At 39.1% G+C, this 17,912-nt stretch overlaps 1 long non-coding RNA gene and 1 pseudogene across 1 annotated transcript in view; one reads left to right on the forward strand and one right to left on the reverse strand.

The window, feature by feature from the left end:
- LOC131760910 (uncharacterized) overlaps positions 1 to 17,785 on the reverse strand; it is a 562,803-nt gene extending 545,018 nt beyond the window's left edge. The window contains exon 1 of the long non-coding RNA XR_010841623.1: positions 17,750 to 17,785. This is a non-coding gene — a long non-coding RNA (uncharacterized lncRNA). The remainder of the gene's footprint in view (positions 1 to 17,749) is intronic.
- On the forward strand, positions 248 to 886 carry LOC131760904 (transmembrane emp24 domain-containing protein 2 pseudogene; annotated as a pseudogene).
- Positions 17,786 to 17,912: the final 127 nt, after the last annotated feature.

The following is a 17,912-nucleotide window of genomic DNA, read 5'->3' on the forward strand; positions in this document are numbered from 1 at the left end:
TGCCCCGGTCCGGGAAGGTCCCACATGCCGCAGAGCAGCTAGGCCCGTGAGCCATGGCCGCTGAGCCTGTGCATCCGGAGCTTGCGCTCCGCAACGGGAGAGGCCACAACTGTGAGAGGCCCACATACCGCAAAAACAAAACAAAACAAAACAAAAACCCACAATATTGTGGAGAAGGCAGCAGTGGCAGCAGCGACGGCAGCTCTGGAGATGCAGTCCCGGTCCTGGCTTCAACCCCAGCCCCATCATGGTGGCACTCGCTGAGCTCCTGGCTGCCCTCCTGGCCACAGCCTCGGGCTACTTTGTCAGTGTCGATGCACATGCTGAGGAGTGCTTCTTCAAGCGGGTCACCTTGGGCACCAAGATGGGCCTCATCTTTGAGGTGGCTGAGCGTAGCTTCCTGGACATCGACGTGGAGATTACAGGGCCTAATAATAAGCAAATTTATAAAGGAGACTGGGAGTCCAGTGGGAAATACACATTTGCTGCTCACAGGGATGAAACATATAAGTTTTGTTTTAGCAATAGAATGTCCAACATGATTCCAAAGATAGTGATGTTCACCGTTGATATTGGGGAGGCCCCAAAAGGACAAGACATGGAAACAGAAGCTCACCAGAACAAGCTAGAAGAAATGATTAATGAGCTCACAGTGGCAATGACAGCTGTAAAGCATGAACAGGAATACATGGAAGATCGGGAGAGAATATACAGAGCAGTCAATGACAGCACAAACAGCAGAGTGGTCCTTTGGTCCTTCTTTGAAGCTCTTGTTCTAGTTGCCATGACATTGGGACAGATCTACTACCTGAAGAGATTTTTTTGTAGTCTGGAGGGTTGGTTAAAAAGCCTTTTCCTGGGGCTTCCCTGGTGGCGCAGTGGTTGAGGGTCCGCCTGCCGATGCAGGGGACGCGGGTTCGTGCCCCGGTCCGGGAGGATCCCACATGCCGCGGAGCGGCTGGGCCCGTGAGCCATGGCCGCTGAGCCTGCGCGTCCGGAGCCTGTGCTCCGCGACGGGAGAGGCCCGTGTACCGCAAAAAAAAAAAAAAAAAAAAAAAAAGCCTTTTCCTGATGGTCCCAAACTCATAATTCACTATTTACCAAACATCTTGGGCATAATAATGTCATTAGTTTCTATGTTGTTATTTTCTGAACTGTACATTTACAGCTTATGTTTCTTTGTAATTAATAAATATTGGGGATAAACACTTTTTCAGGAAAATTATAGTGAAAATTTGACATTTGATTGGCATAATTTCGTATTTGAATTCTTCCTCCATTATACAGGTCCTTCCAGAACTCAGACGCTGTAAGTTGAATATAGGTGTATAGTCCTTATTATATCTTCTTTTTTTTGCTTTCATAATAAAATGCAGTTTGTTCAGGATAGTACTTTACTGATAGCACTTTACTAAAATGACTGCATTCTTGGGATCCCTAATCCTGCAGTTCAAGGTTCATTTTGTTGAGTCCTTATGAGAAACAACAATCTGAATCTTGACATTTTCTGTCCAGCCGAAAATGGCAGAGCCCTGTGACTTAGAGGATGCTACCAGGTGGTATTTTCATACTTTGTCTACCTTGTTTTTGCTTTAAAGATAAGTCTTAAACCAACAACCTTTCCCCCTGCTAAAGTTTTACTCTGAAACTTAGAACTCAGTCACCTCCAGTTAAAATTGTTGACACAAGCAGCTAATAACCATTTCTTGGTTTCTGCCTAACCGTGTAAGAAGTCTCTATTAAAGCCAATTCTCTAGGTATTTCGGCAAACGGTAGCTCTTTTTCATTCTGTGCTGGCATATCCACTTCTCTACTCTTGGCACGTAGGAGGTATGCATTCAGTACTAGGAAAAATCTGGATTTCTGATGCCAAAGGGTTAAAGCCTCTTGGATTTCTTTGCAGTGATATACAGCCACTATTTCATTTTTGATCAGTGGCATTTTGGTCACTGTTTAATTAGGGTACTGAACATCACTGTCAGTACTAAGGTTTTTGTTTTTCTTGGGTCTTTTTTTTTTCTTTCTTTCTTTTTTCTTTCTTTCTTTTGTTTTTCTTGGGTCTTTCTTTCCTTTTGAATTTTGTTTTGTATAAAACGAAATGACTTTCTCTGATGATGGGTTTAAAATTAAAGGAGCATCTGGTTTTGGTGTGGGGATGATACAGAATTATGTTGTGACTGATGTATATTAGTTACTTGTGCTTTTTTGGGGGGGATCTTTGCAAGGGGAAAACTACAAGTAACGAGTTTTATATAATTAATTTAAATTTGTTACAGGTTTTCATGTTCAGGATAAACAATTTTTCAACCTTGGGTGAAAATACTTGCAACAGTTTCAGGTGACTGTGTTTTACCTTAGGACAACTGTTGCATTCCAATTTGTGTGCACGTGTGTGCGAAAACACTTCAAAATTGAGTTAAAAGATGCAAATTTACAATTGGTTGTGTATCTAATCTTCCCCAGGTTCAGTAAATAAACAATTATTTTTTTAAAAGAGTTTACATATATGGATCTTTACTTATATGACCCAAATGAGAATGCCCATGTAATGTAAGAAACCTATCCTACTGATTTAAGCCATTACCAAAACATACACACACACCTTTTAGTCCAATTACACAAGAAACAAAAAAAGCTAACTTTTAATATTGTTAATCATGAATAGTCAGATGTTACTTTAACTTAATTTAGTCCCTTTTTTTATAGTTCTGCAAATGCAAAGCTAGCATAATGATTTGGTGGAACTCTTGTGTTAATTAGTTCAATTCTAGTTACTAAGCACTTAGCACAAACCAGAAATATTTTAAATGCTCCTCTTTGTATACTAGCTAAAAATTCCCTAGCCCATTTGCCCATCTTCAGACAGAAGATTATTTCTTCAATCCAAAAGGAAGGTATTAAATTAAATGGCATACAATGAATATAGTGGGTTGAATTGGTGGTCCCTGAAAAGATAGGTACATGTCCTAATGCCTGGAAACTGTGAATGTTACCTTATTTGAATAAAGAGTCTTTGCAGGTGTAATTAAAAATCTTGAGATGAGGAAATCATCCTGGCTTACTAGGTGGGTCCTAAATCCAACAACAAGTGGAGTATTAAAGTCAGTCTTTATAAGAATCAATCCTCATAAGAGTCCTTATAAGAGCAAGGCAAAGAGAGATTTGAGAAGACAGACATAAGAGGAAAAGACACAGAATAGAGAAGGAGGAGGCTATGTGACCACAAAGGCAGAGACTGGAGTGAGGTGCCCATAAGCCAAGGAGTGCCAACATCCCATCCATCAGAAGGTGAAAGAGGCAAAGAATGAATTCTCCCCTAGAGCCTCCAGAGGGAGTGAAGCCCTGACAACACCTTGATTTCAGACTTCTGGCCTCCAGAATCATGAGAGAATAAGTATCTGTTGTTTATGCCACCCAGTTTGTGGTAATTTGTTACAGCAACCATAGGAAGCTAATACAGTGAACAAAGGCATTTTGGTAAGGAATCATGGGTTGAAGTCCCACTCCTGTCATTCAGTCCCTATTTGCTCTTTAGTAAGTTGGTTAGCCTCTCTGAGCCTCCATGACCTTATTTGTAAAAATGGGATAATCAAACCTGTGCTGCTATCCCCCAGGGTTCTGATAAGAATCAAATGAGATCATATAGGTGAAAACTTCAGAATACTGTAAAATCCATTACAAATATGAATTATTATTCTTATACTTTATCTGGAACTTAATGAGGTTTGGAGTCCAGGCTCTTTATTCAAGCCCACTTGCTGCAACCCTTTACACAAATCAGCACTTGTCTAATTTTAACAATGCCAACATTATATCAATTTTTAATATTAAATTTTATTTATAGAATTAAACTATCACTAATATACATAGTACCTCTTTAGTGTTAGGATTTAATGAAGAAGGTCTAATTACCACTAACCTTATCCATTCCACTTCCCTCCAGATATCTTCTACTACTGTCACACTGATTTAGAAAAGAGACTAATTGGTTTTTTGCCCCCATATACATTAACAAATCAGTTCTAACTGATTTGCCTTCAATAATATCTGTGAACTCACTTAACACAATCATAATTCTTTCTCTAGCTGACCTTAATTATTCCTTACTGAATTTTTCTTGGCTAAGAATGAATCATTAATAACCTCTTCCTCCTATTTTCTGGTTTTCCCCAATAGGTAGATCCTGTTCTACTGCCAGACCTAGTTTCACCTTTCCTGAAGTCAAGTATATTTATGAAGTATAAACCATAAACTAAGGATATCGTTCCACCAGTTATGCACAAAAGTTTCATAACTCTGTAATCTCACTTTATCCATGTACAAGTTTATATTTTCTAGAGAATTTTTCCATTTTTATTTCACAAGAAACATCATCAAACATATTCCAAACTATTGAGAGGCTATTTCTACTGCAAGCTTCAAATTTCTTTCCTTCAGGGGACTTTCCTGGTGACACAGTGGTTGAGAATCCACCTGGCAATGCATGGGACACAGGTTCAAGCCCTGGTCCAGGAAGATCCCACATGCCAAGGAGCAACTAAGCCCGTGCACCACAACTGCTAAGCCTGCACTCTAGAGCCTGCAAGCCACAACTACTGAGCCTGTGCACCACAACTACTGAACCTGTACGCCACAACTACTGAAGCCCGTGTGACCTAGAGCCCGTGAGCCACAACTACTGAGCCCACAAGCCACAACTACTGAAACCCGCGTTCTCTAGGGCCCATGCTCCGCCACAAGAGAAGCCACCGCAATGAGAAACCCGTGCACCGCAACGAAGAGTAGCCCCCGCTCGCCGCACCTAGAGAAAGCCTGCATGCAGCAACAAAGACCCAACGCAACCAAAAAAAAAAAAATTTCTTTCCTTCAGTGCAAGAGTTTGACATTAAAAATAAAGAAATAGTACTCTGATGATGCAGTCTTTATTTTCTTGTGCCATAATCATTCTTTTCTATATCAGAATTGAAAGTTATTCAAATTTTCCTTAGATCTAACACAGAGTACCATAAACATTTTATTCTTTGAAATTTTGTCTCTTCAGAGTAACTTAAAAGAATTTTTCCCAAACAAAAGTTCAAAACAGTAAAAACTTGAATGGGCTTTTGAGATTTGTAAATGTAATAATCACTTGCAATTATTATTATCAATAACACACATCCTTAAGATGAGATGTCCTTCAAGAACGCATTAGTAGGTGTCCCTACCAAGCCACTGAATTGTGGGCAGTAAGTTATTTTAATATACTTCACTATGTTTCCATAAGTAGAAATTAAATCACTTCCAAGATGTAAATTAAACACTTGGTTCTCAGGAGCACCACTAAAAATTTCAAATCAAAAGTTACGGGCTTCCCTGGTGGCGCAGTGGTTGAGAATCCGCCTGCGGATGCAGGGGACGCGGGTTCATGCCTCGGTCCGGGAAGATCCCACATCCCACATGCCGCAGAGCGGCTGGGCCCGTGAACCATGGCCGCTGAGCCTGCGCGTCCGGAGCCTGTGCTCCGCGACGAGAGAGGCCACAACAGGGAGAGGCCCGCGTACCGCAAAAAAAAAAAAAGTTACACTTAAGAAATCCACAACCACTATTTTGTATAAATACAGATGAATACTACTCTATGGCATTATCCATAACTTTAAATATAGGCTTTACCCACCTACAAATGGGTTTATAAAGGTATCTACTATATCATCTCAGATCAATAAGAAATTTAGTAACAATGGTTTCTTAACTCTCTGGTCTCTAAATGACCTACATAAAAGCAAACTGTGAACCTCTTCCAACAACCGTTAGCCTCTACATTTTTCAGACAATCGGATCCCACATGAGACTGCCAAAATACTACTTATTCTGTGAAATGTGCTAATCCTCCTGATCAGGAAAACTGGAACTAACGATCTTCATTAAGAATTTTAACTCTGGATCCTCAGAATACTTCTTAAGAAACAAAAAACATCCTAAGAAGCCGTCCATTCCCCAGTCACCTATCTTAGCAACCAAGTGTAGAACCTGGCTCCTCGCCACTAGAGGGGGGTGTTTCTTCTATTGGTTTCTCTTTCCCCTAATTTGGCTTACCAGAATTTCTGGTTCAACTAGAAATAAGCCTCAAGATCAACATCCTGACCTTTACTTCCCTTTCATATTGTGTGGCCCTTTCTTTTTATTTCAGGCTGTAGGCTACTACTAAAATATCAACTTCAATCCCTGATTACCTGTACAATTATGTCCCATGTCATATTTCATTACCTTTTTACAAACAAACAAGATACACAGAGCTGATTCTAGAGACTCTGACATTAGTTCATCTGAAAAAAAATCAGAAAATGCAACCAACCTTGCTTATTCTTTTTCAGGAAAAAGGCTTTTTTTCATTTTCCATGTTCACATTATTTCATTTGAATCACAACAAAACTACAGAAAATAATTGAACAATTAGTAACAAATTCCAAAGAAGAAATCCTATGTCTTTAAGTGACTTGCCCAAGATTTCAGGTAGCAAATAGTGAAGCCATAATGAAGACTCAAGTGCTCTGACCCCTAGACATTTCCAGTGCTACCTGTTCTATGCCATAAGTAAAAGGCAGTAGATGAGACAATAGACTGAGGACTGACCTACTCTTACTTTTGCCATACCAGTCTAGAGCAAACAGCTGTGTGACTACTTAACTCACTATTATTTCTGGCAAAGATTATACACATCTTAGACTAGCCCCCACTGGCCATAAAGTCACAAAGTGAGAGAGGAGTAGATGAGAGCGATAAAGGAAAAGAGAGGCTCAGGGGAGAAGGAAGAGATGAAAATAAATCTATTAAACAATTTTGAGGCCAGGCATAAAATGCTAAGTATGCAAGAACAGGGACCAAGATGCATCAAGGAATCAGAATCATTAAAAGGAAAAGAACAAATGAATGGCAAAAAGAAGCAGTCACAACACCAGATATTCAAATGATCCAAAAGGCTCCAGAAGAGGGACTTCTCTGGTGGTCCAGTGGTTAAGACTCCATGCTCCCAGTGCAGGGGGCCCAGGTTCGATCCCTGGCCAGGTAACTAGAGCCCACGTGCCGCAACTGAGAGCCCGCATGCTGCAACTAAAGATCCTGTATGTGGCAACGAAGATCCCATGTGCTGCAACTAGGACCTGGTACAGCCAAATAAATAAAATAGATGTTTTTTTAAAAAAGGCTCCAGAAGAGATGATGGCTGTTGGCTGATTCCTTGCTGCTTTCTGTGAAGAACCTCTAAGGGCAGAGGTCCTTAGAGAAAACTGAGACAAGAACTGGCCAGTTAAAATCTGCACACACTTTCTGAAGCCATAAGACAGGGGAGGGAAGAGCCCCAATAAAAGGAAATCTATCAAAATAAAATCAAAACCATTTGACATGAATCTGCTTCAGAAAAAGTGAGTATACCACTCAGAATGCTTTTGGCTGCAAGTGACAAAATCCCAGATCATGCTGGCTTACACAATAAGGAACTGTATTATCTCACAGACCTGGAAGTTCAGAGGTAAGGCAGACCAAGTACAATACAATCAGCAGTTCAGTAAGGTCATCAAGAACTCAGGTTTCCTCTTTCTGTTCTGCCATCTTCTAGATCAGCTTCCTCCAAAGCTAGTTTCTCTCATTACCCAAAGATGTCTTGAGCAGTTCTAGCTATCATATTCAGACATAACAGCATCAGAGGAAGAAGAGGCACCATCTCTTTCTTTTATCTCTTTTTAGGGTAAAGAAAACCTTTTCCAGAAGCACCCCGGCCCTCTTTCAGGCTTCCCTTCACATCTCATTGGCCAAAATAGGTTACAGGCCATTTCTAACCCTTCATTAGCAGAGGAAATGGGATTAACCATGACTGCTTAGACTCATCATTTAGGGTGGAATTAATGCTGGGTAGTCCATCACTATGACCATACCATGGGCAAGTTATAATGATGAGTATTATTGTGACATTGTTTTCACTCCATAACAAACCTATAATTATGTTGCTTCCAAGATCTTAACGATGAGGGATGTGTTTTGCCCGAAATTCAGATAATTACTCTTTGCTCACATTCCATATTTTCCATCATAAACTTTTCTATCAGTTATAGAACATTTTATTACAATTTTCTTGGTCAATCCACTATTTTAAAAAAACTTTAATGCAATATTTTAGAGCAAGAATGGTAATTAGGTGTGTCACAGCAACTCCAATAGGTACAGCTACTTAGAATCCCATTACAAGAAAGATCCAAAGATGAGTTTGGATCCAATAAGTAATAGTGCCATGACTGATTAGTGATGTCTACCATGTACTCAGGTTTGCGCACAACACATAGCACATATCTGCCAACCCTGATTTAGAGAAAATCTATTTAAATAATTTCCCTCCAATGACAATGGATCTCTCTGCCTTATTTTTATTTTAGTCAGGAGCCAATCTAATTCCTACCCTCTTTATTATTCCCATCTAATTTATATATTTAGACACATAATATACATCAAGCATGAACTCCAAAAATTATTCTATAGATAATCAGAGCGTTCCACAGGGACCCTTTTGTAAATACATAGAAAGGGTTGGCAGAATGGCTTAATTTACAAACTGTCTCACTTAAATAAAGCAGTGGGGGTGTCTTTGGGGCCCAGGCTAGTTGTGGATCTCAGCAGGCTTCAGGGACAGGAGGAAAAAGAGAATGGCAATCTATTCCCAATTAAAGTGGACTGGCCCACAGTTTCAGGTCAAAAGGGAGAAAGGAACCAAAGCCTAAACCTGGACAAAGGTGACTAATCAATAATTGGAGAATGCTTAAATAATGGCAGATTACAAACAGTATGCAGAGTTTATGTGTATAAAATACATTTGAAAAGATAGGAAAGGACAACAGTGGTTATTCTTGGGTAAATTAATTTATGGCTTTTTTTTCCTTTTGTTCTTCTACTCATTTACATTTTTCTGAGTGTCCTGTACTGCACATACACTGCCTTTTTAATGAGGGGAAAAAAAACAATAATGGAAACTTTTTTTATCTTATCCCTCAATGTTTTGGTTGTTCCAATTAACCTCTTACTGGCTTGTAGTTAAGATCGAGTTTGTCCAACTATACTATTGTTGGGCAGCTAGGTTGTCTTAACCTTTTGGTATCACAAGCAACAAAGTGCTTGTGTAGTTGAAAATTAATTTGAAATATAAAAGAAGAAAAATTAGAAATATCTCTAGAAAATGGACCAAAAGTGTTTAAACACCCCATAATATACTAAAAGTATCACTACTCAAAAATTAATAACTTAGGATACTCACACCAAATAATTGTTTTAAACAAATTGTCCAGTTGACCAGTTTACTTTCAACTAAATTGTATTTGGACAAAATTGATTTTGGCCAAAATAACTTTAAGTCAAATTGGTATTGGACAGAGTATACTACCAGCATCAGAGGAAAGTCTAAACGCAGAGATAAGAAATAGCCCCCCCCCCAAAAAAAAGGTTCAATAATAAGGAACAGGCAAGTCTGAAAATGAAACATTACCTGGGGCAATGTTTCAAAGTAGAAGGAAGTGTTTATCAAGAAGCTATAAAACTAACCCAAGTAGCTTAGAAAGTGCTAGTAAGGATATCAAGTAAATTCAGTTTCAGCTGCCTGCTTGGACACTCTCCCCTAGGTAGAACAATGCTGGGTTTTCCCCAGGTTCCCTAGATGAAAAACTTAATCTGTTTGCAGTTCAAATTGAGGATGTATGTTCCCTAAATCATTCATCCACAATCACTTTCCCAGTAAATGAGGTTCTGGAGCTGGCCACTGCATGATGGGGAATCCAAACCACTTCTTGGGCATATTATGGTTCCCCATCCCAAATTATAGAGGGTAATATCCCATATTGTCAGAGAAGCAGAGGTAGCAGATGATGTGAATGTGCACGGAAAGAAGCAACCTGAACTGGATTGCCTCAGGAGTAAAAGACCCAGGTAGTGGGCTTCAGATTCTAGAATAGCTGGTTAGCATGGCCAGAGAGAGTTAGAAGACATCTCTGGCTTGAACAGTCTTCGAAGGAACCTGATTACAGTTAAGATTTCTTTTTAGCCCATTATTGCTCCATGGAAAATCCTGGAGAGCTTTCTGAGCAGCCTGTATTCATTCAAATATTAACTGGCTGTCAGGCTGTGGGTGTTGCTGAGGTAAGCAGAGAGGTACCAGGGTAGAAGGCAAAGACATCTGTACCATTAAAGAAGGCATTCTATAGGAAGGAAAACAGAAAACTGCATTTATATTCAGTCACAGCAAAGTAGGTGTGAAAAAACAAGGTAGATGAATCAATTTGTTTCTAGTAAAAAGCAAAACAATGTAGAGATGGATTATTCACAAATGGTGTTGGGGCAACTGAGTAGCCATTTGGAAAATAATTAATTTGGACACCTATGTCTCACATCATACACTAAGAAAAATGCATCAAAAAACTTAAGTGTAAAATAGAAGCCATAAAAGTAGTAGTAAAAAAAAACAAAAAAAAGTAGTAGTAGGAGACAATATGAGAGAATTCTTTTATAACCTTGTAGTGGGGCAGACTTTTCTAACTAAGACACAAAACCCAGAAGTCATAAAAGAGAAGACTGACAAATTCAACTACATTTTAGGAAAAGTCTACATGGCAAAACACTACAAGCAAAGACAAATGACAGACGGGTCAGGGGAGATGATGCAACTCATTTTACAGAGGGCAAACCTCCATATTATAAATATCAGCTACAAGTTGATTTTCAAATGACCCCCCCAAAAAAGAAGAAAAGAATATAAGAGATACTTCACAGAAAAGGAAATACAAATGGCTTTTAAAAATATGAAAAAATATTCAAACTCACTCTTAAAAAGAAATAAAAATTAAAACCACACTAAGATAACAATTTTCACCCACTGGATTAGAAAAAAATCCAAAAGTTCAATAACACATTTTGTTGGCAAGAACATGGGTAGTCAGGCACTTTTATACATTTCTGGTGGGGGTATAAATTATACAGCCTCTATGAAGGGCAATTTGGTAGTACCTATAAAACCACTATGAGACACACTCTTTGACCAGCAATTCCACTTTTAGGAATTTACCCTACAAATATATTTGTACAAGTGTGAAATAATCTATGTAACAAAAGTATTTACTGCAGCATTGCTTCTAATAGCAAAAGATTGAAAATTTCCCAAATGTCCATCAATATGGTATTGATTAAATAAATGATGCTATAGCCACACAATGATGTGGAAGAGATCTCCAAGACATATTGTTAAAGTGAAACATACCTCATATATTTTTCCACTGTTATGGAAAGAACACCAAGATATACTGTTGAGTGAAAAAGGCAGAATGGAAGCATAAGCTTCCATTTGTATAAAGAAGAAAAGGAAAACAGAATTTATATTTGTATTGGCTTGGGTATGCATTTTAAAACTCTAGGAGTATAGGAACTGAGTAGATGGTGGACAGGAGTGGAAGGGAAACTTTTTTATTTCTAAACATTTTGTTGTTTTAATCATGTGAATGCATTACCTTTTCAAAAGTTAAATATTAAGATTTAATATAGTAAATGTTTAGAAAATATAATTTGAGTTCCTAGATAATATTCTACATTTATGCCCCTCAGTCTATGGGTGACAGATGGTAGACAAGTGACAAGAGGCCTTGAACTGTAAAGCAAAGTGAGGGTTACAGTAGGAAATCCGATGACTAGAAGTGAAGAACTTACCAATGAACAGGTTGTACAGACCCAGGGTAGAGACAGTAAAGAAAAGAGGGAAGGACACCATCTTGTGAAAGTATCGGAGCAAAAGTGCCACATTGAAATAAAGAGATAAGCCAGAGATTAACTCTTGAGGGGGTTTAGGATCAAAAGGTGATATAACTCCTCAGGATACTTGAATTCATTAGTTCAAACTCAGATGTCACAGAGTGCTGTGACTCAGGGGTACTGCCCTCAATATGGACAACTAGATGTGTCTGTAGTCTAGCCGCAATGGAGGGACAGGCGGTTCAGAAGCAGCAGCACAGTGATGTTACAGCAGGTCTTCTCTGTTGCTCTCTCATGCTGAACCTCTGAGTGAAACTCTCTCAGAAAAGTTAATAAGGCCACAAGGCTGGTTATCATAAAGAAAAGAGAATATTTTGAATAAAGCTTCTTGAAAACTGCTTTCATTCATTCATCAAATGTTTACAGAGCACCTACTCTGTGCCAAGAACTGCTCCGTGGGCTCAGTAAATTCATCCCCCAAAATCAATATGTCCAAGATAATTTAAACAAAAAGGCATTTTAAAAGATTTTGAGATAAATAGAAGCTTCTCACACAAAAAAAAATTAAATATAAAAAGTCGCTAAAAAGTTAACTGGCAGTTATAAAGTGCCATGAAACTATGGTAAATGGATTTCAAATTGTATACAGGTTATCCTGTTGTTTTTAAAACGTGAAATTAATGACAACATGAATTTAAAATAAGACAATCATTTTCAGAAATTAGAAATAATGAGTAAAATTTAATAGTTTTACTAAACTTAAAAAGTATCAATATAAATCTTTAAAATATGGCTTTCTATTCTCATCACTACAATTGATAAAACAGGAAAACATAACCAGAAAAGAGAACTAATTCAGAACAGATATCAGGGAAGAATTCTTCCAGTAGTGAAGAATAAACATGAAAAACATATTATGGCAAAAAATTAGAATCAGTTACTAATTACATGATCTAAGTAAGAAAACAGATACCTAAATATGTAGAAGAGACATTTAAAAAGTAGCCCTAAATTAATGGACAAACCATGTTTTTACTATCCAAACCTAACTCAGATAACACATAAATCTGCAATGTGTTAAGATTCAGGTATTTCCCAATGCCTATAAAGTCAGGTCTCATTTATCCATAAAAACGTATCCAACAGCAAACCAGCAAGTTTGCAAACAGAATTTATTGTATTCTTCCTGTTTGATTTGCTAACATTTTTCCAACTTAATACCTACTTGGTACTTTCCTTTTGACCTGTCTTCTCAATATTTCACTTTCTCTATTTATTCTCTAAAATGAGATGTAAAGACTTACAAGCCCACCATCACCAGTCCTTTTCTAGGAAAAAGCAAAAAGGACAGTTCTGCCTCAGCTGCTACATTTTTTTTTTTTTCTTTTGCAGTACGCGGGTCTCTCACTGTTGTGACCTCTCCCGTTACGGAGCACAGGCTCCAGACGCGCAGGCTCAGCGGCCATGGCTCACGGGCCCAGGCGCTCCGCGGCATGTGGGATCTTCCTGGACCAAGGCACCAACCCGTGTCCCCTGCATCGGCAGGCGGACTCTCAACCACTGCGCCACCAGGGACGCGCTGCTACATTTAAGAAGAAATGATTCATGCTTAGCACGCAGTGAGAATCAGAAAAGAACAGGAGGAGCAAACAATAGTATCCATTCCAATGAAAGTTTATTAATTTGTATGAAGTCAATTTGTGACTCATCCATATTCAAATGAATGAACAAAAACAAATTCCAAAGCTAAATATAAAATGACTTTTGGACTATCCAGGTTTATGCTTGTTTCCACTTTATGGACAAGACAAGGCTGTGATGCTGGCAATACATTAACACTCTCAGGCCACCAAGATCCCACTCAGTGGCTACAGTTATTTATCAAGTAGGCCAAAAAAGTTTAATATAATATTACTATGAATATTACTGCTATTTGTATAGTATACAAAAGAGTTACTGAGCCTCCTGACTACAGCAATCAAGCAGTGACAGGAGACCAGGCCAGAGCTGACTCATGATTTACATTTAACCAGCCTTAAAAAGCATTCAACTTTAGAACCTGAAAGATCCTTAAAGATCATATAGTCAGCCCAACATCATCCTTTTACAGATGATGATATTTAGCCCCCCCTGCCCTCCGCAAAAGATTAATTAACTTACCCAAGGTTGGGCAGCTTCATGGCAGCAAAACCAGCCCCAGGCCTCTGAGAAGCAATCTAGTGCTTTCTGTAAAATACAGCATCCCACTCCTGGAGAATATGCTGAAGGAACTGATCTTGTACATGTGAGGCAATTTTTTCTTTTTTTCAGAGTTGGGTGATAAGAAAGGGCTATGTAGTTATATGTGGAGAGATATTTACTTGCTCCATCAACCCTAGCTAAAATGCAGAGCTTATTTCATAGGCATAAATAATATCCTGAATTTATTTATCACACATGTGTGATAACTTTTCTCTCCCAAATCACTGTGGCCTTCCAGAGTTTACCAACGACTGGGGAAAACATGACTAAGAAATAAACTATCTTTTTAACCAGATTGCATGCCTGTCCTGTTATTTACTAATGGATAGAAAAATATTATTTAATGACATTAAAAAATAATATTAGCACTTATACTATTAAGTAATCTTTCCCTCTCTGGTTTTTACTCTTTTCTAAAATTTTCTGTAACATAGAAAGTCTTTCCTGATCTATTATTTACTTTTTCCTTGTTAAATATTAATATTCTAATTCACATGAGCCTTTTTCTAAAACTTCTAAGAAATCATAATTCCAAAATCTCTTTGCCTAGTTTACTTCTGCATATATGTAGTGTCATACAAATCTATTTAAACATATCTTAGAAAAGATAAGAAACTCAAGAATTTATATGTTTAACTGGTTAAACATAGGTGCCATGGTTCTCAATTTTTTAAACCTTAAGAAATTTTCCCAAAAGAAGTTGATATTAACATTTCCTAGCCTACAGCATCCCATTCTTCATTGAGAGGAAGCAGCATAAGTGAAAGTACACACAGAGAGGGAAAGACTGTAGAACAGTTAAACCAAAAGTCAGGGGAAAAAAAAAATCATAGCAAATCTTCCGTGGCTATAATAGGTACAAGCCAAGCTGCAATTTCCTTGTACCACCATGTGGCTTTCTGGGCTTGTGGTGGGCACTATACTCAAGCAGGAGTGTTAAAAGTTGAGGTAAAGAAAACAACTAATGTATGATATCATTCTGTCCATTCATGTCAAGAATATCCTAATCCATATAACTGGTTACTTATATTATGGCTGCTCTCGATTCATATTCAAATTTAGATGGGGAAATATGTTATGGATATTTACTATCTCTGTTAAACTTAGGTGCCACAGAAATTTCAAAGATATGTGAGACATGCTTTTGAAGCTTATAGTTCAACAGGGCAATAAACTGTGGACACAAGAGCACAAAAAGAAGGCAGTAAAATAAGAACTTTATGAAAGACTAAAGCACAATCTGAGTTCATTTATTGAACTAGTTTTAGAGGAAGGGTAAGATTTCAATAAGCAGAGAAGGGAACGCCATAAAAAGGAAAACTATGAACAAATGTAGAAAGGTAAAAGGATGTCTGAAGAAAAGTGAGGATAACAGTTTGACTAGGATAGGAAAATTCTGTGGAAATAAAGAGGCCAGGATGTGGAGGCTTTGGGCTTTTATTTTGGAGACATATCCAGCTGCTGAAGACTTTTGAGCCCAGGAGTGATAAAACAAAAGCCATATTTTAGGAAGAATAATCTGGCAATGATAGAATTGATAAGGAAGGGATGGTATGCAGGTAGGTCAGACAGAAAACTACTACCATTGTCCCATGTTCCTGAGCCCAGTAATTTAAGTGTATAAGTCAATGTCAGCCCAAGCTACCAAATTTTATATACATATCTTAAATGTAGTATAGAACTTCTATAGTGATTCAGGAAAGCATGGACTTACACAAGTCTTTTAATTTTCTCTCCTATCTTCACCTTAGGTAACAACTTCTGGCTTGGAATTTTCATTTCACCTTTCCTCACCCAATTTTTGTATCAGCAAGACTCATCATCATTCTTTACATATTAGCAAAATCAACAAGATTTACATGTCTGTGATTAATCAGAAGAGTCTTTAAAGCAATTCTAAATCCCATTTTGTTAAAGTAACCGCTTTATATCATACACAATAAACTTCCCCCAAATTTCATATTTTATTTTCCAAGAGAAAGAGCACTTTCTTTCTTGCAGACAGACTACACCTACAAAACCAAAACAAAATGAAAGATAATTATCCAGTGAATCTGTAAGTTACTTCATAGAAAGAATTTTTAACAGATTGGCTGCCATAAGTATCATGAAAGCAGAAACTAACTGCTTTCTTTGCTTTGGGTGTAAACTAGGCCACACATGAATGTCCCTCTTCTAGAAAAAGGACCAAACCAGGTTAAGTTTTCCTCATTTCACAGATAGTGAAATGTGGAATAAGATAGTCTTATTCTATTTGATTTCCCAAAAGAAGAGATTTAATTATAAAGTATTGTTTCATTTAATAAAAAAGTCATCAAAAAGGTATTTTATATTACTTAAACGGTCATATTACATAAGCCTTACAGAAAATTATGCCTTTTAGTAAATCAGACTTTTGAAACAGTACAGAACAATAGATATTAATTTGAAAAAGAGAACGATTCACTTGGTTTGAGGTCATCTAAAGAACTGCATATGACTACAGCCCTAGGTTTAAGCAGAGGATGGTGTCCCAGTTTGTAAGAGAGCCTTGTCTCTGCTTCCATGACTTTCCATTTGAGTGCAAAAATGTTGCCACTTATCAGTGACCACTGGAACCTCTCCAACAGTCAGTCCAGCTTCCTACCCAGAGGAGCACTAAGCCAGCTGACTGGTTCAGTGCAATCAGACAACAGCCCTCAGCCTCACAGTAGTCAAGGAACAAAGATTGGTGACCCGATACTCAGGAAGAAAAGGACGTAAAAGGCAGAGGAGTGGGAAAAAGAGGCGAGGGAAGCATATAACCAACATAAACGTCCAGAAAGTCACATTCACTCAGAGTCAAAGGAAGAAATGCTTTACCTGGAGATATTCAGACAGGGATGTAATTTTTTTTTAATTTAAGATAAATAAGGAAACCGGTTTGAAACGGTCACTGAGGAAACCCAATTCATATAAACAAACTTAGCTAGAAGCTTTATAAGTACCTTCAGTGGGCAAGGATCTTTTACATATTAACATTTAAAAATGTAGTTTACTCAACAAATTCACTGAAAGATGTCCTGTTTCCTAAAAACTGTACCTAATAACTGTTCTTTTCAGTGATTACAGTTCTGCACGCGATTTCAAGTTGAAGGGGGAATGGGTGGGGTGCAGAACATAAGAAATTTTTACAGCATGGAAATAAAAGTATTTTTAAACCTTCTTGGGGGTGAAAAGTTAGGCAAGAAGTAATACGTGGAAACTGTCAAGTGCTTCTCTACACATCCACCCACCAGATACCATCGCAGCCGGCTAGGGGAGTCTCCCTCTTCTTGCCTGACAGCTTCACTTTCTTTGAGGTCTGGAGCTGGTGATCACACTGGCCCGTCATGGTATTTTCATTTAACAAAGCAGTTACTCAACAGGGGAAAAAGCCACAAAGGAGCATAGCAACTGCTGCTGCACCCGTGATGCAAGTGCAAGATGAGCCCCGGGCCGCCACCGCCGCCTCGGCTCCTCCGTGACGTCCGGGAGGGGTATCCCCGGCTCTCAGGAAGTGGTGGCCGCGGGCGACTCCGCCCCCACGCAACTCCGGGCTGGCCGGGCCGCGGGGTGGCGGGACGGCCGGCCCTGCCTGCTGGCGGGGATCACCGTCACACACCCGCGCACGCCCCGTAGGCCGCGCGTCCCGGGCCCTCCCCCGCGCCACCCCTGAGGGCAGGCTCCGCGCCCTGACTCGCCCTCCGCTCAAGTCACAGCCCGCGCGTCCCACTCTATCCCACAGCTCACACCCACTCACCCCGACCCCCTGCGCCGAGCCCGGCCCAGCGTCGCCGGTCACCAGACTGGGTCGAGCCGAGTCCAAGATGGCGACTCCGCCCCCGCCCCCTCCGCACTCCCCGCGGGGTCTGTGCGCCCCCTCACGCGGCGAGCTGGCGCCCTGGGCCCGGCTAAAAATAGCC

The sequence above is a fragment of the Kogia breviceps genome, chromosome 8 (assembly GCF_026419965.1).
Source record: "Kogia breviceps isolate mKogBre1 chromosome 8, mKogBre1 haplotype 1, whole genome shotgun sequence".
Lineage (NCBI taxonomy): Eukaryota > Metazoa > Chordata > Mammalia > Artiodactyla > Physeteridae > Kogia > Kogia breviceps.